At 39.5% G+C, this 24,183-nt stretch overlaps 1 pseudogene; it reads right to left on the bottom strand.

Annotated features, from left to right (window-relative positions):
- The window catches only part of LOC138145901 (uncharacterized), a 131,615-nt pseudogene extending 107,548 nt beyond the window's left edge, over positions 1-24,067 (bottom strand).
- Between the last annotated feature and the right edge of the window lie 116 nt (positions 24,068-24,183).

The following is a 24,183-nucleotide window of genomic DNA, read 5'->3' on the forward strand; positions in this document are numbered from 1 at the left end:
TGAAAAGGACCCCCCTGTGGCGTCCCTGTCAAGTGGTCACCTATGTTTGCTTGGGGTCATCCAATGAAGAGCAATCCACTATCTCCCCATGCATTTAGCCTATCCCACTTTGGGACAGTCCCAGCTGGTTGATTTGTTTAATTGTTTGGTTGGTTTTATTTGGAAATAAAAATCACATTTAGGCTGAATATCTGGAAAAGATGCAAACCAAACAAATAAAGAATTTGTCCTTGGTTCTGTCTCTGGGATCTTCAATGTGAAGCTGGAAGGGGGCCTTGAACATCAAGCCCAATCCCTGGCCTTTTGTTTTGTCTAATATAACTAGTCCTCATAAATATTCAGTAACTCTCCCTAGCTTTCCCAGATAGTAATGAGTCAGATCAAGATTCAGACCTGGGTCATTTGATTCCAGATCCAGTGCCTTTTGTCCCTCTATCATGCTATTACCTCCAACTTTTAGGGGACAGACATAAATACTATATGATGTTCATCTTCGTGTTTCAGGAAAAACACCAAATTTGAGTCATAAGAAAGTCAGGCATAAAAACAAGCTTCATGCGACAGAAAATATGAGGATCTTCAATCTCCCTTCTCTGCTTCCTGCCTCCAATCTTTTCCATCATTTTTATTTGGTTCCATACAGTATCCATTAACCTGGTTAGTGTGAGATGCCCCACTCTGAAGACAGGTGTTATGAAACTTCAAAATAACGAAGATTTTCACAGTGTCTGAGTCCTTCCCTGTTGGTAAATTAGGCCCCAAGGAAAGCATGCTCTCCTTCTTTATGTGCATTGGTGCCAGTCAGTGTACTGCACAGTAATGACCTTCTTCCTCAGGAGAGATACTTACTCTAGGGGCAGAGCCCACTAATTTGTAGATCTGCTGATATTCCAAGTACTCCGGATCATCACCGACTATATCATGAACCTGAGGTGGGAGCAAACAAATTTGAATTTGGATTCTGTTGGGCCTTTCATAAAGAGAATTTCAAATAAGCCAAGATAAGTTTCAGACATGTGGAAAAGCAATCCTGGGCAGACTTTTACTGCTAGGATTTAGAAAATTTAAAGCTGGGGAAAAGTCTCAATGACATCTAGCCTCTAATTCTCCTTCTACAAATGAGGAAACTGAGGCCCACATAGGGGAAGTAACTTGTCCAAGATCACATGGGTAGAAAGTGAAAGAGTCAGATTTAGAAGCAGGACATCTGACTCCAAAACCACTTGTCATGCCATTGTCCAATCATTCTGGCATTTTGTTTTTTATCAAACTTGACCTTGACAAAAATGCTACATTGCTGTTTTTGACCAACTCAGTTTTGATCATCACAAAGTCATAGCTTGCTCTCTAGAAGGAAAAATCATCTCAAATAGAATATGTGAAGTGATTTGTCTCATGGGATGATGAGTTATAAGCTGACTGTGGGTACAATGGGTTACAAAGCCCTCAACTGATTTATCCAAGAGGGCAATTTCAGATAAGAAAAAACACTGAAAAAAAATGGATGCCAGCCTCTCCCTCAGACTCCTTCCAAACCATAACCAAAGATCAACCCAGCCATTGTTGACCGCAAGGAATTATACCTTTGCATGTCACTCACTTGCTTAATAACTTTGAATGGCTCCCCATTGCCTTGAGGATGAAATATGAATTCTTCTATTTGACTTTTAAAGTCCTTCACCAGCCTTTCACAAGATGGCTCCCACTTTTTTTGCCACTTTGATTACATATTCCTGACCTTGATATATTCTACATTCCACCAAACTAGTCTTCTTGTTATTCCTTGTACACAACATTCAATTGCCTGGGAGTCTACCTTTATCCCGGCTATCCCCAATTCATGGGAAGCAATCGCTCCTTACCTCCATTCTTGCGATCCCTAGCTTCCTTCAAAGCTTCCTCTCACAGACTACCTTTTAGATGGGGCCTCTCCTCATGCACTATGCTAGTGCCCTCCCCACTAGCCAGAAATTACTTTATCTATATTTTGTCTAAACTGATATGGATGCATATTGTTCTGAGATGAAATGTAATCTCCTTGAGGAAAGGATTGCTTCATTTTTGTCTTTATTATGCCAATGCCTGACACAACAAATGCTTAATAATTTTTCATTGGCTTTAGAATGGCTTGAATAAAATTAAATCAAATTGAATTGAATGAAATGAGTTGACAATAAAGAGTGTGCACTTAATTTACCCTGTCACATCTTACTTCTAGTCATGGTTCTTACAATTGTGCTTAGAGAGCCCGTGCTTCTCTACATTCTGCAGTATTATGACCCTATGAACTATGAGCAATGGTGGTGGGTGATATGGTGTAGCAGAGGGGAAAGAGGCTTGGATTCAATTCTGAGGGACCTGAGGTGCCACCTTACCAGGACATTTCACCCTGTCTGGGGTACATAGCACGCATGATACTCTACTCTTCTGATCTGTCAGAAGCAGAACGAGCCTGATGCTCAATACCTATCAGGGCAATCATGAGAAGTAACAAGTAAATCCAGGAAAGTTGCTGAAATAATGGATGTGTCCTGAAAACATCTTACAAAGTCAAAAATGAAAAAAAAATCTTTCTGACTTCAGGGAGAGAATGTAGGAGTTGGAGTCAGAATGATCTGGGTTCATATCCACTACTTCTACCTGCATGACTATGGCCACATGACTCAGAGGCTCAGCGCCTCCATCTGTAAAAGTGGAATAATAATATGTGTTATACCTACCTTGTGAGATTAGAGCTTTGCAATCTTTAAAGCATTGGGTTAATATTAACTTTATTATCATTAGTTATTATCATTATAGTATCATTATTATCCTAATAATGATAAAAATATTAGAAAGTTATGATTAGAGTCAGAAAGATGTGGGTGCAGATTCTGTTTCTGACGCACAATGGCTCTGTGACCATGGGTAGCACAACAATAATAAATAACATTTATATAGCATTTTGATCCTCACAGCAATCCTGGGAGGTAGGTACTATTATTATCCCCATTTTAGACATGAGGAAACTGAGGCAAACAGGGGTCAAGTGACTTACACAGAGTCACACTGCTAGTAAGTATCTGAGGACACATTTAAGCTCAGATCTTCTTGCCTCTCTGCACTCTGGTGCTACCTACCTGCCAAGTCACATAACCTCTCACAGCCCAAGGCAACTCATTGAGACTATAAACTGCTGATTCAGATTTGGATTTGTGATAATAGAAAGGAGGGCAACAAGCTCCTATTAAGTACTTAGTGCATATCAGGCACCATGCTAAGTGCTGGGGATACAAAAAGAGATAAAAAGACATTCTCTGACCTCAAGGAGCTTATATCCCAATGGAGGAAGACAGCACATAAAGGAAAGGTAGAAAAGAGGAAGGAGGATGGGGAATTTGGGATGAAGGCTCCTAGCCCAGGACATATGGTTTTGAAGTCCAGAAGTCAAGAACAGCTGGCTTGGGCTCCTCTACCAAATGGAGGCCAGAGGGAGAATTCACCCAAAGGAGAAGTAGAAAAGATGGATAAATCAGTGAGGATAGTTGGATGTTCCAGGACAAGGAGGTCCCAGGTGCGAAGATAAGTACCAGGTTGACAGCAGCAGAGGGAGAGAGAGGGAGCTTTCTCACCAGAAGTTCCCTACATGAATGAAAGCAGTGACTCAGATGGCCACAGTCAGTACCACTGCCAGTTCAGATGAGAGACAGCATGCTTTCTTCTAATACATACTAGCTACATGAACATAAGCAAATAACTCAACCATTAATGCTACTTCTCAATGCCCCAGACACTTCTCTATGACCCTAAGTCATATATGAGTGTCTGACCCGCATCCATGGAGGGACTTTACAAATTGGGAACTCACTACACATCAAAAAAATTATAGATGTAGCTAAGATTTTAAAACATGTTTGTGTTCTATCTAACATGAAAATATGAAAAGGAACATATATCTGGTGGTTGGGATTTTTTCCCACCTCATTCTTTTTACCTTCGTAACATAATAGGCAATGGGACTGCAATTGAGAGTATACTTCCTAGAAGAAAGATTAATTGGAATACTGATAAAAAATGAAATCTTGCACAATAGAAAACTATTTTCAGCATCACCACTCAAATAAAAATGTGCTTGTGTTTGCCAAAGGGTCACAGGCAGGTAGCTTCATTAGCAATCACACTTTGGAGCCTCTAAATGTCAAATTATAATTGGCATTTAAGAAAATTGCTGCAAGATACAGAGCCCATGGATTTTAAAATGCCAGTTGGTATTTTTAGCCATCATTTCACTCCTCCTCTACAGAGGAGCAGTGCCCAATTAGACATCGATTAATAGCCTAAATATGTTTAATGCACTAAGCAGGGTGTCTTTAGGCATTTCAATTTTGATCAATTAAAGGTGATGAGTTTCACCTCTTCAGAGTTTCAATCTCAGTCTTTGCTTTAATCATTAGGGTTTATTTGACTAAAATGCAGTAAGTGCTCCTTAAAACATAATAATTCAATACTGTGATGGATCTGTCTTCCCAGCAGTCTCTTCTCCACTTGTACAGTTCATATCCCATCCTCATGTAACTTTTCTTTATGGCCTCCCATAAGTCTCCAAAGAAAGTCTGCCCAAAATATTGGGACCTCTCTTGAGGTCCTTTAAACCCTCTTTGGATCCCAACACAACCAGCTCTCCTTTTCTGATCATCCACTTGCTTAATAATATGTTACACCAATCTTAACCACAAGTCATCATGAGTACTTTGCTACCTCCCACTTATTCTGAAGCATTGCCTTCAAGTCAGACACAATTTTTGATCTGCACATGTTGTATTGTTCAATGCTATATAGTCACAGAGAATCACCAATAGATTATTTATTTGGAAAAGATGGGTTATTGTTCAGTGGTCAGATTTAGAGGATCAAAGTTCCATGAAAATCTCCCAGATGGAATCCAGCTCACTATGTACAAAGGTCTTTATTTAATAGCCAATCAAGAAACATGTAATTATTAAATACCTACTATACACAAAGTGCTGGAAAGCTACAGACAAAAGTGAAAGTCTCTTCCAGCAATTGACAAATATTTCTGAAATACCTCCTAAGTATCTGATGCCTATGCCAGGTGCAGAGGATATGAGCAAAAGTAAAAACACCCTTGCCCTCTAAATGTTTGTTCAGTTGTTTTCCAGTCACATTTGACTGTTCCTGATCACATTTGGGGTTTTCTTGGCAAAGATACTGCAGTGATTTGCCATTTCCTTGTCAAGCTCGTTTTACAGATGAGGAACTGAGGCAAACAGAGTTAAGTGACTTGCCCAAGGACACATAGCTAGTAAGTGTATGAAGCCATATTTGAACTCAGGAAAATGAGTCTTCCTGGTTCCAAGCCTAATGCTCTATTCACTGTGCCACCTAGCTGCCCTAACTCTCTACATACTTATATTCTATTGGGAAAGATAAAATGTGTATATGTGTATGTGTACATACACACATAAACATACATGCATGTATACTTACATATACATGTTATGTGTGTAGGGATATATATGTATATACATATATAATACATAAAAACAGGATAATTTTTCTTTGAAGGGAGAGCTAATAGCTGAGGAAGAATAGGGAAGATCTAATATAGAAAGTAGTCCTAAAGTTGCCCTATGAAGGAAACTAGATATTCTAAGAGATGGAGGTAAGGAGGGTAATAATTAACAATGGGTAAAAAGGACCTGCTTGAAATGTTGGGATAAATCCTTACAATTTTTTATTAGAATCTAAGATCTAGGACCATTGGGTTATCAAAACTAAAAGGTGACAACTAAGTTTAATAGCCTGTTGATGGCAGAATACTCTCTCCTTATCTGAGGTAGGATGATGATGGTGGTGGTGCTGGTGGAGATGGTGTTGGTGGTGGTGATGGTGGTGGTGGTGGTGGTGGCAGTAATGATGATGATAGAAAAAATGATAGGTAAGATTAATATAGAGTTTTAGGGCACATAATAGAGAGTCATGCTTTCACATGAGATCTTCAATTCAACATTGTATATGGAAATGTTCATTTTATTTGGAATTGTTTACATTCATAATTTTTAAAATGCTAGAAAAATCAAAACACAAAGTACTTTTCATATATTATCTCATTCAATCCTAAGAAAATACCTCAGAGGTACTTATAATAGCTATTGTTACTCTCATATTAAAAATGAGGGAACTGATCCTGGGATGTATAACATGTCCATAGTCACATAGCTGGCAAATGTCAGAGGCAATATTTGAATCCATATGTCTATTGACTCCAAGCGCAAGAGGCAAATAAAAGCAAAAATATTTCAGATATCTAGACCAATTCTCTCTGAAGGAGCACTTCTATTGGAGCTTCTGCAACTGATTGTAACGTCAAGATAGATAGCAAGAAAGCAAACGGAGACCTCACCACAACAGAAGAGTGTAAATCCACAGAAGTACAATTATGTGGGGAGCTATGTTCTGTTTTCATGTACTATGTGCCTCTGGAGAAAGACTTTTTTCATTGAGCTGTGCTGAAATCTGCCCGAAGTTTTAGATACAGAAAATACCAAAGGACTGCTTTCACTCTGTCACAAGGTCAGGGAGAGCTGTGTATTTTGGCCAAAACACTCTCTCTAGAATGACTGTGTGAGAAGTCATAAAATCCTGACAAATACATTACCTGACATTTAAGCATACAAAGCTTTGCCAATTTTTTTTAAATATACATATGTATACATATACACATGCATATATAAATATATACACATATAGACATATATGGTACAATTCTATAAATACCTAAGATATTTGAGCTGCACAATTTTCAGGGTACATTGACAATATCACACACCAGGTAGAAAGTCTTAAAGCTCATGTATTTATCCTTTAATTGAAAATTTTAGGATTGTACAGCTAAGAAAAGTTGCTGATTCATCCACTATTAAGTGCCTCAGACATGAAATTGGGTACTTTTTTCTGAATCATAGAAACATTGTTAAATGGACTGCAAATGATACCCATTGATTTCCTCAAAAATCAAAGAGGATGAAATATAAAGAAAATGAGATGTCTATGTTTTTATTTCACTATGTATGGGACAAGAAAAGAGATGTGAATGTACCACAAGACACAAAGTGACATAGTCAGATTGGTGCCATTGTGTGCTGTAGTTAAAAGAAGAAAACCTTGAACTTGAAATCAAAAGATAAGTTTGAGCAGGAAGTCTACAACTTGCTAGCTTTTTGACCGAAGTCTCTCGATTCTTGTTTCCTCGTTTGTCAAATGAAAGCATGGGAAGAGATCAGTAGGTCTCAAACTGTAGATGTTGGGGCTCTAAAGCCTTGGAGGACCATTGAGATTTTTAAAATAATTCTATGATTTCCAAAACTTGGATTTTCTCCAGTTTATCAAAAACCTTATTTAATTGTGATACCCAGAATTAAACATCATATTCTACATGCAATCTGCCTAGGGCAAAGTAGAGAGGGCCTGTCACCTCCCTGTCCCTCACAGCTAGGCTCCTCTTAAAGCCTAAGATCACATCAGGTATCTTTTGACTGTCAGAACCCACTCCTGACTCATGCAGAGCTGGTAGTCTCTCTAAACTCCCCAAACCTTTTTCAGACAAACTACAGTCCAACCAAGTCCCACTGAATTCATGTAAAGGTGACAGTTTGGTTGTTTTTCTTCTTTTTAACTCATGTAAGACTTTAAATGTTTAGTCCCACGAATTCCATTTTGTTGTACTCAGCCTAAAGCTCTAGTTTGTTGAGATGTTTGTGGATCTTGACAGCTCAAATCATGATGTAGTTTTTGCAGACATTGAGCCTAAATTTGTTCCTTTGACACTTGTACCCATTGCTCTGAATTCTGTCCTCTGGAGTTAAAGAGAAGTTTCAACCTTCGTTTCCATGGAAGCCCTTGAAATATATAACAGCTGTCACCATGCTCCATCACCCCCCCCAAAAAAAATTTCTTTTCTAAACTAAACTTCCCGAGTTGCTTCAGCTGATCCTCCTAGAAGTCCATGAGTTTGAGACTATCCATAATCCTCCACTACTGGCATGTTCTACAGTCTCCAAAAAGGTGGTTCCCAGAACTGATCACAGGGTCCAGGTGTGGTCTAGCCACATAGCCTACAACAAGGCTTCCTTATCTGCATCCTTGCTTTGATCGGGTGACCTTGGTATCTTTGCCTTCCTTAGAACCTTTTTTGTTTCTTCATGTATTTCTTTGGGAAATGAGTTATTAGAGCCCAAACATGGTCCTCCTATCATGGGTGATGAAAATAGCTGTAAAAATGCTGACATCTATTTCAGTCTCTCTTTGCTTCTCTTCTTTCAAATTTCTTACACAAATGGACATGGGTTGGTTGGACTTAGTTGGTTATCATGCTAAGCTTCCTCCAGACTCATCTTCTTTTCTACCCCTTTTTGCTTCTATATGGGGAGACATAATTCATAATCTTTCTCCATCCTTCTCTATTTTTTGCAAATGAATTTATATTGTGAAATAGAGTTGCCTTTGACTGGAATGTCTCTCTGCTTGGCAAGGAGATAATATATTGCTGTCCAAGCCAGTTTTGGGCTTCTTTGCATGCCTCATTGTTGTAATCACTTTCCATACACTAAGTTTTCATTGAAAATTCAGACTATACAAATTTATCACTTTTGTCAACTATTATCCCTATTGATTTTTTTTTTACCTACAAAGCAACATGATATGAGCATGATGTTTAAAAAGAGGGCTACTTTTGTGAGCACAAGACCTGAACTTGTATCTAAATGACTGATCTTAGGCTTTGTTATGTTAAGGTTAACTGTCATGAATAGGTTAGACTAAATGACTACTGAGATCTTTACTAACCCTGAACTTCTTTTATTCAGTAATTCAATGCATCTATGTGGGTACCTAGGTGATACAGCATACAGAGCACTGGCCCTGGATTCAGGAGATCCTGAATTCAAATCCATCCTCAGACATCTACTAGCTGTCTGACCCTGAGCAAATCACTTAGCCCTTCTTGCCTCAGTTCCTCATATGCAAAATGAGCCAGAGAAGGAAACGGGGAATGACTGTAATATCTTTGCCAAGAAAATCCCAAATGGGTTCAGATACAGCAGCATGCATCTACGTTCTAACACTTATAAGTTGAACATACCCCACCCTGAGTGAAATTTTCCTCATACACAAAATGACAATAATCATCCCTGAACAGTGTTTCCATAAGTGAAATATTAAAAGTTTTTTCTCAAGGAGGATGTTTTGTACAAAACTTTGCAGGTTGAAATCAGTTGGAATTTCTAAAGGTCTTATTAATTTGAATTCACTTTGATTTTAAAAAGTGGCCAGGGGGAAGGGAGAACATGCCATCCAGCACTTTGGGGGTAAATGAGAAGGGAGAGTCATAGGGTCATCAGATCAGAAAAACAAAGTTGGTGCAACATTAGAAATCCAGAGAGAATCTCTGAATGACAGTTGAAGGGACAGGGAGGATCCTCAAGCTACAACTATATAGCTCATTCTGAGAATTGGGATATAGATCTGAGCACGCTTACTCTATGTGACTTTTAAGCAAGTCATTTACTGCTCAGTGCCTGAGATCTCCCAATACTCAAATGAGAAAAATATCAGAGCTAAATGACTTCTGAGGAATGTTTTCAGGAGAAATTAAAGAAACCTATTATGTTTTTAAAATATAAAGTGTTGAGAAATATTAATTCATTAAAAACACATTCTTGTTGGTTGCATAATGGACTTTTTAAAGATGTAGGTATAAATATTTCCCTGCCTGAAAATTGAGAATTTAAATTCGGATCATTGGATTCAGAGTGATAGGAGACTTCATAAAACATCTAACCCTAACCTTTCATTTTACAGATTAAGAAATTAAGTCCCAAACAACTAAGGGTCTTGCAAAAGATCACACAGGAACCAGGGCTCTAATCAAGAGTTGAGTAGTTGTATCTTATCCAAAAAAAGAAAGTATAGGTAAAGGATAGGGTAATTCTTTATATTAAAAAGGTATACTCATAAGAGGAAATCCAGTAGCCAGGCCAGGAAATCATGACAGAGAATATTCTGCTGAAGATTAAGGGAGGAATAAGCAGAAGTGATTTTATCCTAAATATATATCCTACAGACTGTCTGGCCAGAAAGATGACATAGATGAGGAGACTGGCTTATGGAGACTTCAATAATGAGTAAACTCATGCAAGCTCCCTCTCTGCCAAAGACAGGACAGCAGATGATGTTTTATTTGCCTTACTGATAAATTCATCACTCAAACAGAGGGAGCCAAGTAGAAGGTCTGTTCTGAATGTGACTATCACTACCATTAAGGAACTGGTTGTTGGGGTAAATGTGATGGGGAGATGGCAAGGAGAGGTGGTGATGGCTGCCTAGCAGAGTTTGTGACAGAGGAAAGGAATGGCAGATATAATCAAACAGACAAGGAGAACAGACTTAAACAGGATAAGAGAAAAGACAGGTAGGATCCCTTGGATTAAAATTCTGTAGGAAGAGTCAATCCAGGAAGTATCCAAAACTCTCAATAATGAAGTCCTAAAGCTTGAAAGAGGTATAATTCTTAGAGGGAGAATTGTTCAAAAAGATCAATGAGAATGCACAGAGAATTTCCAAATGAATTGAGTTTTAAAATAGATAGATAGATAGATAGATAGATAGATAGATAGATAGATAGATAGATAGATATATTGAAGATGAAAACAAAAATAAATAACAGAGGATGCATAAAAAGTCATGACCAAGAACTGTAAGATAAATATCAGGGTGGGGCTAGAGTTTGGGATGAACAGAGGCTGGCAAAGAAAATTTAGGGAAGTGAAAGGGTTATTATTATTATTATAACTATGTTGGAGAAAAGATGATTTTCAAAGTAGGAATGGGGTTGCTACTCTGGTTGCTGGATAAGTGGAAAATAAATTGACAACAGGGAGAAAGCAGAGCTATTCAATTTTAATGTTGTTTCAGTTTGGGGTTTGAAGGAAAGGGTGTTGTTATTGTTAGGTTTGGGAAAGGATGTTCTTCCCCTGAAGGAGAATGTTATTTGGACAAGGAAGGACAGACCAAAAAGAACTACGACCTGATGAATTGATATATCAGGTAATTAAAGAGATCATAAAGCAGCACTTAGCTTTCCCTTGATTAATTCAAGTCCCCTGGCTCAGATGAACTAAATCCATTGGTACTGAAAAAAAATTGGTAGATAATTGATTACTGAGCCACCGCCCATGGTATCTGAAAAATGTGAAGGACAGGAGAGGGATCATAGGTGGGGAAGAGGAGAAATGTCTTGATTTTCAAAAGAGACAAAGAAAGATGGGTAAAATATAGCACAGTGAGCTGGACTTCAATTCCTAGAAAAGTTCTAAAATGGTTTATTAAAGAGATGGTTGGTGAACAGTTAGAAGAGGAAGCAATTATATCAAACACCTGGCAAAACTTCATCAGGAACAAACTCTGCAAGATTGATGCTAATTTTTCTTCTGATAGGGACCTGCCACTCCAGTATGAGTTATTGATAGACCTCTAAATGATTTAATTTAGTCTCTCAGAACAAGATAACCCTGGCTTACTTAGAGCAAGAGTTCTTAGCATGGGGTTTGTTTAAAAAAAAATAAGTTTTTGAGAACTTTGCTTAGTCGTTAAGTTTGACACTTTGTGATGCCCCCATCCCATTTGAGGTTTTCTTCACAAAGATACAGGCATGGTTTTTCATTTCCTTCTCCAGCTCATTTTTACATTATGAGGAAACTGAATCAAACAGGTTAAGTGATGGGGTCACACAGCTAGTAAGTTTCTGAGGCTGAATTTGAACTCAGCTCTTCCTGACTCCAGGCCAGGCTCTCTATCTATGGCTTTGACTTCCCCAAAGTAACCCAGCCCAATCTCCTCTTTTCAACCCTAGATCCAAATCACTGCCATCTGGATTATTTATTCCGTATATACATAATGTTGGACAAGGTCCATAAGGCATCTACTCACATGAGTATTTGATAAGGGCAAGTCCACGTCATATGAGGATCAATTCAAGGAACTGGGCATGTTTAGCCTACAGAAAAGAACACTTGAGAAAGGATAGGGAATACTAGTTATATTTTACTATTTTGATTGTCTGTCTAAGGGAAGACAGAGAAACTCATTGGAAATAGAAGGCAGAACTAGGGGTGATGAGCAGACATGATCTAGAGGCAAATTTGGGTATAATGTCAGGAAAAGCTTTCTTCTGCCTGAAAGTGGAATGAACTGCCTGGAGAGGTTGTGAATTTCTTTTCCTTATAGGTCTTAAGGCAGATGATAGATGATAACTTGTCAGGTATGCATAATAAAAATTATGTTTTGGCTATAGATAGTGCCAGAGAGACAAGTCACATCAAGTCAAATCAAGACAAGTTCATGAAATATCAAGGTTCCTTCTACTTCTAAAGTGCTGTGATTCTGCCACTGATTCCAAGAAAATCCTAAAACTCCAATTCCAGGGTTGGCTTCTACCACTGCACTATACCAATAAAATGATACTGTATGAAGGGTTGTAATATTTCTATCCCATATGCATAAGAAGGAAGCTATGGCCCTGGAAGGACTAATGGCTCTGGAGACAGAAACTGTGAGTTCAGTTCGACCTTCTGATGTTTCCTACCTGCCTGACCTTGGACAAGTCACTCACCTGCTGGGCCTTGTTTTCTTCTTCTGTAAATGAGGACACTGCATAGATGGACTTTGAAGTTACTTCCAGTTCTAGGTCTTTGATCCTGCTTCTGTGATAGTGACACTTCTCATATGGCCATGACCTTTGGTACTCAGTCAGTAATACTGATGGCTTTCCACTGATCTATCCTAACCAAAGTGTGGCTCATCCTCTGTTTCCCTAAATCTGAGTCAAGAGAGGTCTGTATGCCTAGCAAGGTTTCCTTATGAAGCAACTCTGCCTGCCAATTTTTTGCAAAGGTTAATTCTCCATTGTAAGAGGCTTTTTTCACCCCCCACGTACTTCTGTTGGGGTCTTTTCTGGACCTTGCTCAATGAAGTTCCCCCTTCCCCCTCCTTTTAACTGCTTCTCCTTTGATGCCAATTAGGGTAACATTCTCCTGCCAAGTCCTTACTTCTATGGTGTCTATGGACTTCAGCCTCTGATCTTAGTCTCTTGGCTGGATCTTAGCTCAGACCATATTTTTATTCAACCACCCCAACATTTACTTATTCTTTCAGGATCCATTACAGGGGCAGAAAAACTTCACCATTTCAAATCACTCTTTTGGCCAGCTTAGAAAATCACTGTTGAAGATATCAACAGTGTCAAATCTGTCTGATTTTCCTTCTGACTTTCACTTAAGAGTCTGTAGTTGTATGAAGTTATTGAAAACCCAGGTGATATATTTATTAGGGAGTCAAAATCTTTCCTTCTCCAAATATTCTGGTGACCTTTAGAAACCAGGAGACATAATTATAATAGACTGGGAGTGTTTTGTTATTGAAACATCCAGAACAAAGAGTACAGGGACCTTTCAGTGGAGTCTTTCTAGCCTGGTCCAGTGTAAGGTCAATGAAATTGGGCCTCCAAATTTAAAGTCTTTCCTTGGGCCTTATTTTTTTTTGTCAAACGTATGACTATTCCTTAATATCTCCATAAATAATTATTTTTGTGCATAATATACTTCAACAACAATTTGCAAATATACACATTAAATTCATATTTAGAGGCCCTGGGAGGGGGAGCGGGGGGGGGGGGAGAAGATAGGCCAGCACAGATGAGATGGCAGGAGGGGCTACTTTGCAAGAAATGAGGAATAAAGCCAGAGGGGGCAGAGGTGGGAGGATCAGGCTGGGCTCCTGGACGAGGCTGGGGACTGCAAGCTGCAGCGACCTGGGGTACATGGATGGCAGGCCTGGAGGTGGCACTGGTGCAGAGCGCAGAAGCAGGTGGCTGGTAAAGGTGGAGGGGAAGGCCTGGAGGAGGGTTGGGGGGCCTCAAGTCCTGCAGCTGGCACTTCAGCTTAATGCAGCCATGCTGGAACCAGGTTTTTATCTGAACTTCAAACTGTTGCATCTTGCCTGCCAGTTTGCACAGTAGTGCTGGAGTTTGAGGGAGCTCTCCAGAGTGCTGATCTGCTTGGTCGTGAAACTCGTGTGAAGGCCGCAGGCCCCGAGGTCATGGGGCTCCCAGCCTGGGCACTCCAACGGCCCGCAGCTACCGCTGCTGACCTCAGGGGGAGCCTCCTAGCCCAGAGACCTGAATTTGACTGAGGAAGACCCTCCGCCAGTGGCAATGGGTAGCTCTGTCACCCGGGAAGTATCAGGGGTACCGAAAAAAAGAAAATCCCCTGAGAGGACCTGAGGGCCTCAGCCTACCCCTCTGGCCGAAGTCTCTGTTACCTTGGCCAAGGTGTGAGGGTTTCTGGCTGTTTGGGGAGAGCCTTTCCACAGAGAATGGCATCTTTGTCTTTGTGAGAATTCTGAACGTGGTGGGGGCGGGGTGGGGGAGCAGGACGTACTTTGACTCTTGGGCCTTAATTTCTGATCAACTTCTGAAATAAATCAAACACACTCCAATGCAAAATTTCCCTTCCCATTCCATTTCTATGACCCGTTTTGGTTACTCTCTGTTTTTATTTGTATTTTCCCTTTCATGGGGGCATTGTTTAAAAAAAAAGTGATGGGTCTAAAAGCAGGGAAAACAGAGACACTGTTAGACCTCTGACCTTAAGAAACTTTTTTTGTTATTGAGGGAGGCAGCATTTATACCCATTTGGAAAAACAAAAATCAAAAATATCAAAAGAAATAATGAAAAAGTGTAAAAAAAAAAGGAGGTTTAGCAGTACAAGAGTTTTAACTGTATTATAAAGTAGTAGTTATCAAAATTATCTGGTACTGGCTAAGAAATAGTACAGTCGATCAATGGAATAGAGTAGACCTATAATTTACAGAAGCAAATAAACATAATAGCCTTGTGTTTGACAAGTATAAAGACTCAAGACGTTTAGATAAAAATTGATTATTTGGTAAAAAAAAATTGTAGTGAAAACTGTAAAACAGTATGGCAGAAATTGGGAATGAACCAATATCTCACACCATTTACCAAGATAAGGTCAAAATGGATACATGTCCTACATACAAAGAGAGATTATACAAAAAAAATTAGAAGAACATGGAATATATTACTTATCTGACTTATGGGTAGTCTAACAATTTATGAATAAACAAGAGGTAGGAAGAAAATTTAGGTACAAAATAGAGAATTTTAATTACATCAAACTAAAAAGGGTTTGTGCAAATAAAACAAATATAGCCAAGATCAGAAGAAAGTCAGAAAATCGGGGGCTGGGGAGGGAAATATATAGACAATTTCTCAAATAAATGTCTTCTATCTAAAATAAATATAGAACTTTGTCAAATCTAAAAGAATATGAGTTGTTCCTCAATTGATAAATGGTTAAAGGACATGAACAGGCAGTTTTCCAATTAATAAACTGAAACAATATATAATTATATCAAAATGTTCTAAATCATTATTGATTAGAGAAATATAGATTAAAACAACCTTTAAGTATCATTTTATACCTACCAAAATGGCAAAAATGACAGAAAGGCAAAGTGAAAATTTTGGCCAGGATGTGGAAAAATAGGGAGACTAATTCATTGTTGGTGACATTGTGAACTGATGCAAACATTTTGGAGAGCAATCTCGAATTATGCCCATAGAGTTATTAAACTACCTATATCTTTTGACCCTAAAATGCCACTTCTAGGTCTATTTCCAAAAATTATTGGGAAAAAGGAAAAGAACCTATGGGCTAGAATGTTTATAACACCTCTCTCTGATTGGCAAAGAATTAGAAGTTGCCAGGATGCCTGTCAATTGTGGAATGGCTGAACAACTTGTAGTAGGTAATTGTTATGGAATACTACTCTGCTATAAGAAATGATGAGTTCAATGATTTTAGAAAGACATGAAAAAACTTCAATAAAATAATAAAGAGTGAAATGAGCAGAATCAAGAGAACATTGTATACAGTAAGAGCAATATTATTTTAAGAGTGACTTTGAGTGCATAAGTTATTTTGTCTATTATTTTTGTCTGTTATACATACCCAAATGAACTATAAAGGAAATATGAAGAAAGATGCTATCTGCATCCAGAGAAAAAACTGATAAATAGAACTATGTATAGAATAATTTTACATACATACATATGTGTAGAGTATATATATATATACATATATACACATACATATACATACCTATTTGTATCTAATGGAAACCATTTCTCAGGTGGGGGAGAAAAAAAGGGAAAAAATTACATGATAATTTTGTAGTATATTTAAAAGGAATAGCAAATTGTGCATAGTGGATTTACAGTTTCATCTCTTTTATTGCTCTATTTATGGAAATGCTTGTTTCATTCTGTAAATTAAAAATTTAATAAAATTTAAATGACAAATGGATGAGTTGATCTTCAGTCTTAAAGATAAAATTACTCCTGGATATTCACAAGTAAGGAGACAGGGACAAGGACAGAACTGTACCTTAACACAATCATTTGGGTGTCTGGGCTGCTCTGTGGAAGGTGGAAGGAAGGGAAAATTTCTTAGGCTGGGAGACCAGTTGTGAGACTGTTGCAGTAATCCAGGTGAAAGGTAATGCCTGAACTACAAAGAATGATTTCTGAAGTTTTCTTTTAGCTGTAACATTCTGGAATTGTCTTTAAAATTCCTTCCTGAGGTATTCTCCAAGACTTCTGTCCAACTGAGTATCAAAGACCCTTGAATTTCCTGAATGGCGATGAGATGTTTTTCATGCAACAAGGACAATTGTGAAGATCGCTGACCCACATGAAGTAGATTGGAGATGAAGGTCTTGTTTTTTGTCAGTCATCAAATGCTTATAATAAGAGAATGATGAATGATAAAAGAATTGCTCTTGAAATGGAAAGAGTAATGTGGCAGCCTGTGGATTGATTTTTCCAGCTCCAGGTATGTCCATGGCATTCCCCATGGAAGTGCCTCATGGAAAGGATCCAGTCCCTTGGGTTGGAAAAGTTGTTGCTGTTCTGAGGGGTGGGGAGGAAGAGGTTTGTTTTTACCTCCACTTGTGTCCTGCTGTTCCTTAGTGTCTCTGCTTCAGGCACTCCTAAAGCTTCCAATTCCTATCAGTTTTGAACTAAATGCTAGTGCTTTAGACTGCCAAAAAAAATCTCCAGTGACTCATAAGCATCAACTAGCTGGATGAACTATGTCCAGCATGAAACCAGCTCAGTGAAGAACCCACTATCACAGAAAACCTGCTATAAAATGAACACAATGAACAGTTCTCAAGATGAAAAGGTGAATCTCAAGGAAGCCTTCTTAACCTTGCACCTTAATAGGTTTGTCTGCAGATAGGTTGCAGAGATGTCTGTGAATTTGAATGGAAGAAAACTACCTTTATTTTCACTAACCTCTACCTGAAAGTTAGCATTTGCTTTGATGATTTACAAACTATTTACTGAGAAGGGGTCCAAAGGCTTCACCAGATAAGCAAATGCAGGTACCTGACATCCAAAAAAGGATTTAAAAGTCCCGCTTTAGAGGAAATCAAAAAAATTACAGATGGACCACTCATGATTTTTTTATTATGAACTTGAAAGACATAAGAAAATATGCCATTTCTATATACAAAGAACAGAAAAGAATAATTGTATGTGAAAATGAATCTATCATATAATTAGCTTGGGTTTTTTTTAATAATGTGAAACCTTTAACATATTCATTCCAATACTGTCTTCTTCATTCTGTTCTATAATTGCTTCATTGACGTTCCTTTCCCTATTTTTTTCATTCATTCATTCATTATTCAACAAATATTAATTAAAGCTAATAGAGTTAAAAGAGAAGCAAAATAAGAGTTATGAGACCTGGGTTCCATCTCTGACACTTATAACCTCTATAACATTAGGCAAATCACTTTAGGCAAATCATCCTGGATTTCATTTTCTTCATCTTAAGTGTGAGAATTGGACAAGATAATCTCTAGGGCTCCTTCTAACTCTGATATTTTATGCTCTAACCCCCTTCCAACTTTCTGGAATAGAGGGTATAGTACTAGATTTGGAGTCAGGAAGAACTGAATTCAAATCCTGTCTATGCCATTTACTATCCATGAGACCTTGGGCAAGTGATTTGGTCTCTCTGAGCCTCCATTTCCTAATCCATAAAATAAAGACAATAATCCCCAGAGTAACTACCTGTAATAAGAATGTAAATTTTAAAGATCTTCCCTGCCCCTAGGCTAATGTGCACCTGAAGCCTGGGGTGGGGGAGGCTTGTTTTTCAGTAGATACTTTTTGATTGGCCAGTGGGTCCAAAAGGTTGTTACATTCTCTGAGCCAGGAGAAGGCTATATAAGCCCTGATGTGTAGCTTTGTTTTGGGACTCACTTTGAGAAATGTTCTGTGATTTGATCTGAATTCTGGGAAGCCGTTGTTGAGAGTCCCCCGGCTTTGAAAAACCCAGAATGTGGAAACCCAGATGTTGACTGGGTATGGATGTAATGGTTGGACAGTTTGGAAATCTGTCTACTTGATGTTTCTGTCTTGATAATTATGCCTGTATACTTTGAGGTTCAGGGTGCTGACCTTTTCTCCTGAACAAGGTAAACGATATATGTCTGACTGATTAAAGTAAGCTTGTTAATCCATTGTGCTCTGCATTGGGGTTCCATAATATAGGCTTATGAGATCTAGAGTTTTACAAGTGTTTTTCTGGGTTGCATTCTTATAAGGACAAGCTACTAGTACACCTGAATAGGTATCAACACAAGTACATATAAATCTGCATCCTTTATCCAGTGGTAGTGGACCAATATAATCTATTTGCCAGATTTGGGCTGGGACTTTTCCTCTTGCTATCTCTCCAGTTACTACCCGAGGAACAGTTCGCTCCTTTTCCAATTGACATATATGACAGTCTTCTGCTATCTGTTTTAACAGTGAATGAGAGATACTAATACCTCGATCTTGTGCCTACTGGTGTGTGGCCTGGACCCCCAAATGGCCTGCTGTTTGGTGGACCCATTTTGCTAATACCGGATCATCAGTTGTTGTCAAAGTAGGGACAATATGTTCAGTAGCAATCTTTGCCAGTCGATCAGCATGAGCATTGTACTCACGTTCTGGTGTGGTGGGGGCCACGTGAGCATCTACATGAAAAACTGACAAGTCAGTGACCAAAGACATGTTCCAGATATCTTCCCATAATTTCCCAATTTTCATTTTTCCACATGGGCATCCATGTAGCTAACCCATTAGCTACCGCCCATGAATCAGTGAATATATGACACTGTCCTCCTTGTTCTATTTTGATGGCTTGATATACTGCCATAAGTTCAGCATATTGGCTACTTGCACCTATCCCAGTACTTTCCAAAGTCCTTCTAGTACATGGGTTATAGGCCACTGCTTTCCAATGTCTTTTTTGCCCCAAATATTTTGCTGTCCCATCAGTAAACCATGCATGTCTCTTTTGTTCTTCAGTTAATACATCGTATCCCTCATTCCACTTTACAGTGGACTTTACCAACTGTTGCTTTGGCTCAGGGGGTGTGTCATTCCTCTCAATTTCTATGTTTGCTACAGATTCATGTAGAGCAGAGACTCCGCTTTTGCCTGTTTTCGCTCTATTTTGAATATACCACTTCCATTTGATTATACTAGCCTCTTGGGCATGTCCAATTCTGTGAGAAGCTGGGGTACTCATTACCCAGGTCATAATTGGGATTCCAGGTCTTAATATCACTTCGTGGCCCAGAGTCAGTTGTTCAGTCTCCACCAAAGCCCAATATGCAGCTAACAACTGCTTTTCAAAAGGTGTATACTGGACTCCAGATGAAGGGAGTTTCCTACACCAAAATCCCAAAGGTACATTTGGCGACCAGGATGGGATCACAAAATGTCAGGCCTCTATTTGGAAGCAGTGGGGCTTTAGAGGGAGAAATGGCTATTCCAGGATGGGAGGATTTGCCTTATTCCTCTCTAGCCAGAGAATGGGCTAAAAGCACAGGGCCCTGTGAAAACTGGGAACCAAGGCTAAAAGAGGGAGAACCTGGAGATTTGGAAAGATGTTTGAAAGCAATACCCATAGAACCAGGCAAAGAACTGGCAGGAGTGTGCAGGAGAGGCTGGGTGCTACTAACAAGTTATCGCCTTATGTGTAAAAGTAGGGATAAGCTGCTGAAGGAAAGAGCTCAGATGGCTAGGGAGTCAGCTGGTTTGCCTGAGGATTCTTCTGTGTCACAGCACTCAGAAGATCAAACTGGAGGGACCCATGTGGTCCAGGAGCAAGCTACTGTTCATGTAGCTAAAAGGAAGCAAAAAACTAGCAGAAGGAATGTGCATGCAGCTTTTGTACAGGCTGGGCAGAGTTGCCCTGACAGCTTCCAGGAGAATGTGTGTGAGGAGAATGGAGCAAGGTTAGATGAGGAGTCTTCTAATGTAGAAGCTCTCCCCATACGAAGAAGAAGACAGGAGAGCCACCGAGGCAAAACAGAGTCCAGGGAGATAATTGAGGATTTCACTCAACAGGAGATCACTGATATATTGAGTAGATTTACCCAAAGAATGGGGGAGTCTTTAATGTCTTGGATAGTAAGAATCACTGATGAAGGCGCCGGAGGAATAACACTGGACAGTGAGGACTGTTTAAAATTCATAAGTATCAGTCAGAATCCTTTTGTACACCAGGCTTTTAGGGATCACCATATGCAAAGAGGAAATAATAAAACGAATCTTCTAGCTTTAGCTGCAGAAGGTTGCACAAAGCAATATCCAACTGAATCTATGTGGCCTAGGGGAGACAGACCCTGGTACTCACTTAGAGACTGTATGAGAAAACTAAAGGAGGAGGTAATGAAAACTGCTATCCTGATTGGAGATGCAAATGCATATTATGATACCCCCCTAGGAGTTCCTCATAGAAATATCATAGTGAAGACAGCTCCTCCTGCATATAAGCACCTAATTCTGACTCTGTTAATTGGAGAAATAGGGCACCCTCTTTCAGAGGTGCTGGATAAGATTTCACAATTAAGTGATTTAGGGGAATGGGAAAAAGACAAATTGCCTCGAGAGAGAAGAGTAAACAGCCAGAGGATTCAGAGACAAAATAGACCAACAAGAACTGAACTGTTTACTGCTCTATTAAGAGCTGGGGTGGACTTCAGAAGAATAGATGGTATTCCAACTGAAGAGCTGCATAAGCTGCACCAAGAAAAGGTACTTAGCATTAGAATGAACAGGGAAGCAGGAACCACCCCTGCAGGTATTTCTGAATCTGAATCTTTGTATCCAAGTTTGCCCCACCTTCAGGGGGAATAGGAGATAGGCCAAGCCCCAGCCCAGATAAAAGAAATATGCAGAAGAGATTGCAGACCCTATATTGGTTTAACAATATATTGGAAGAATGGATCAACTACTGTGACTAGGGCACTGATTGATACTGGGGCTGAGGCCACACTTATCTATGGAAACCCTGATAAGTTTAAACATGGAACTCCTATTACCATCACGGGTCTAGGAGGTGCTGAAATATCAGCCAGACAGGTTAAAATAACAATGAAAATTGGGCAGTTACCTAAGAAAAAATATACTGTGGTTGTTGTACCCATTCCTGAATACATCATTGGGATAGATGTATTGAGAGGCATGACACTGAATTTACCTGAAGGGAGATACCAATTTGCTGTGAGGAAGATAGGAATTAATACAGTTTTAGTGGGAAAACTAAAAATGGACCCAGTCGCTTTACCTGAACCTTCTGAAGTAATTACTTTAAAACAGTATCGTGTGCCAGGTGGGCAAGATGAAATTACCACTACTATAAAGGAATATGTTGAAGCAGGAGTGTTGGTCCCTACAACCACAAGATGGAATAATCCTGTCTGGCCAGTAAGAAAATCAGATGGGACATGGAGAATGACTGTGGATTATAGACAGTTGAATAAGGTGACTCCTTCTTTGTATGCTGCTGTTCCAGATACCATCACCTTAATACAAAGGATCCAGAAATATGATGGGACTTGGTATGCAGTTATTGACTTGGCAAATGCCTTCTTCACCATCCCAATAGACCCTAAACAATGGGACCACTTCGCTTTCACTTGGCAGGGTAGACAATATACTTTCACCCGCTTGCCACAAGGGTACATACATAGCCCCACTATTTGTCACAGGATTGTGGCTGAACAGTTGGATGAATTAAAGCTACCTGGTGTACAGCTTACCCACTACATTGATGATATCATGATACAGGGAAAAGATGCGAAAGTAGTGGAAAGGAGTTTGACCCTTCTAATTGAGCATATGAAAAGTAAAGGGTGGGAAATTAACCCTGCAAAGGTTCAAGGACCAGCTCAAAATGTGAAATTTTTGGGTATACAATGGAACAAGGGGCTAAGGGAGATTCTTCCTCAAGCCCGACAAAAGATTCAGGATTTTCCTACCCCTACCAATAAGAAGGAGGCCCAAAAGTTCATAGGATTGTTTGGATACTGGAGGCACCACATTCCACATTTGGGACAGATTTTAAAACCTTTATATAGAGTCACACGGAAGAAATATGAATTCGATTGGGGACTTGAGCAGAGTAAAGGTTTTGAAGAAGCCAAGCTAGCGTTCCTGCGTTGGCTGGCGGTGGTGGTGACGGCGGCAGCAGCAAAGGCAGTGGCAGCGCGAAGCCCTTTTTGAGTTAGGACTGCTAAGGACTTTCTGCTAAGGACTCCTGCTGAGGACTGCCAGGGGCCGGAGCTGCTGGGAGCGCGCTTCCAGGACGCTGGGTGGTTGCTGTGTGTGGGGAGAGGAGGACCTTTGCCTGAGGTAGCCTGTTCTGTTTTTAAAGGCTTGAAAATGTGGGTGCTTTCTACTTTATCTACCTGTGCCAATATCATAACTACTCTGATGGCTTTCACTTTCTGGTTTTGGGACTCAGTCTTTTGGTATCTTAATAAATTTTCTAGTTTATTTCCTCATATGGCAAACATGACGTATTTTGTAATGGATAATTATATCAGCATATTTGTAATCTCTATAGGCATTGTGAATATGGCATTGCTGATACACTACCACACTGAGTTTTTGTGAATTTTCCATGAGATCCTATGCATGTCAATTAGCCTCTGCATGCCTTGGTTTCCTTCTCTGTAAAATGAGGATAATAACAATATTGACCTTCCAGGATTGTTGTGAGAATCAAATAAGATAATAACTGTAAAGTGCTTAGTACAGTGCCTGGAGCATAGTAAGAAAAATGTTAGCTGTTATTGCTATTGTTATGTCTAGTGTAGGAAAGGTATGCAGCAATCAGCCAGATAAGAGTTTGCTACCAGAGAGAAGCTATGTTAGTAGTCAGGAGAAGGGTGAGATGATGCATGTAGGATTGCAGCTCAGCCTTGCTCAATTGGTTATTTTGGCAGATTTCACCCTGAAAGCAAAAGATGGTGGAGCCAGACCTTTGATCTCATGAAGCTGGAAGCCAAGAATTATGTGTGACTAGAAGTTCCAGGAGGGCCACTCTCTTTTCATCTGCTTGCTCCTGCCAAAGTTTTCATCTGAACCTGAGCTGGGTGTAGTAAAGGAAGAATAGGGAACACACATAGACAGCTCTAGCAGTCATCTGTGTGATCTAGCTGTGTGATCCTGGGCAATGATCTGAAGCAAGAGCAGGGCCTCAAGAGGAGTGACAGCAAGTCCTGTGACTCCAAATCATCCTAGAGCAAGCCAGAATGGAACTGCTGGCTGCCATGAAACGCCCAAGTCCCAGACAGGACCCCAAACCCTTGTGGCCCTTTCCATTTTATCCTCTTGTTTGCCAAGCCAATCTTAGTGAATTCCATAACACAAAATCTCCGCCCTTACTCTTTTCCCTCTTGTATAAGCTTAGAAGAGAAATTAGGAGAACAATCCATCTAATGAAGATGTTTCATTACAGATTTGCCATCAATAGGTTTCTTTGCATTTGTTGTGGGGTTCGTTGTTGTTGTCATCATGTACCAACTCAAACATAGGTACCTTTTCTGTTTCTGTTCACTTGTTTCATTCATGTCTGACTCCTCATGACACCATTTGTAGTTTTCTTGGCAAAGATGCTGGAGTGGTTTGCCATTGTTAATTTTGGAGGTGAATGTGCTAAGGCAAACAGGGTTAAATGACTTGCCCA

The sequence above is a fragment of the Petaurus breviceps genome, unplaced genomic scaffold, assembly GCF_028583685.1.
Source record: "Petaurus breviceps papuanus isolate PSGF00001 unplaced genomic scaffold, PetGlider_PUasm1.0 139, whole genome shotgun sequence".
Taxonomy (NCBI): Eukaryota; Metazoa; Chordata; class Mammalia; order Diprotodontia; family Petauridae; genus Petaurus; species Petaurus breviceps.